This window comes from Galeopterus variegatus, unplaced genomic scaffold (genome assembly GCF_000696425.1).
Source record: "Galeopterus variegatus unplaced genomic scaffold, G_variegatus-3.0.2 Scaffold6979, whole genome shotgun sequence".
NCBI lineage: Eukaryota > Metazoa > Chordata > Mammalia > Dermoptera > Cynocephalidae > Galeopterus > Galeopterus variegatus.
The window spans coordinates 111,551-111,790 of record NW_007733090.1 but is presented as its reverse complement, the minus strand read 5'-3'; positions in this window follow the sequence as shown (position 1 = coordinate 111,790).

Genomic DNA, 240 nt, shown 5'->3' with positions numbered 1-240 from the left:
GTTTGGTAGTGAACTCTTGCAGCTTTTGTTTGTCTGAGAAATATACTATTTGCCCTTCATTTCAGAAGAATAGCCTTGCGGGGTAGAGTATTCTTGGTTGGCAATCTCTGTCTTTTAGTATTTTGAATATATCATCCCATTCCTTTCTGGCTTTTAGGATGTTAGTCTGATTGGGGCTTCCTTATAGGTGATATGACGCTTCTCTCTTGCAGCTTTTAAGATTCTCTCTTTGTCTTTGAG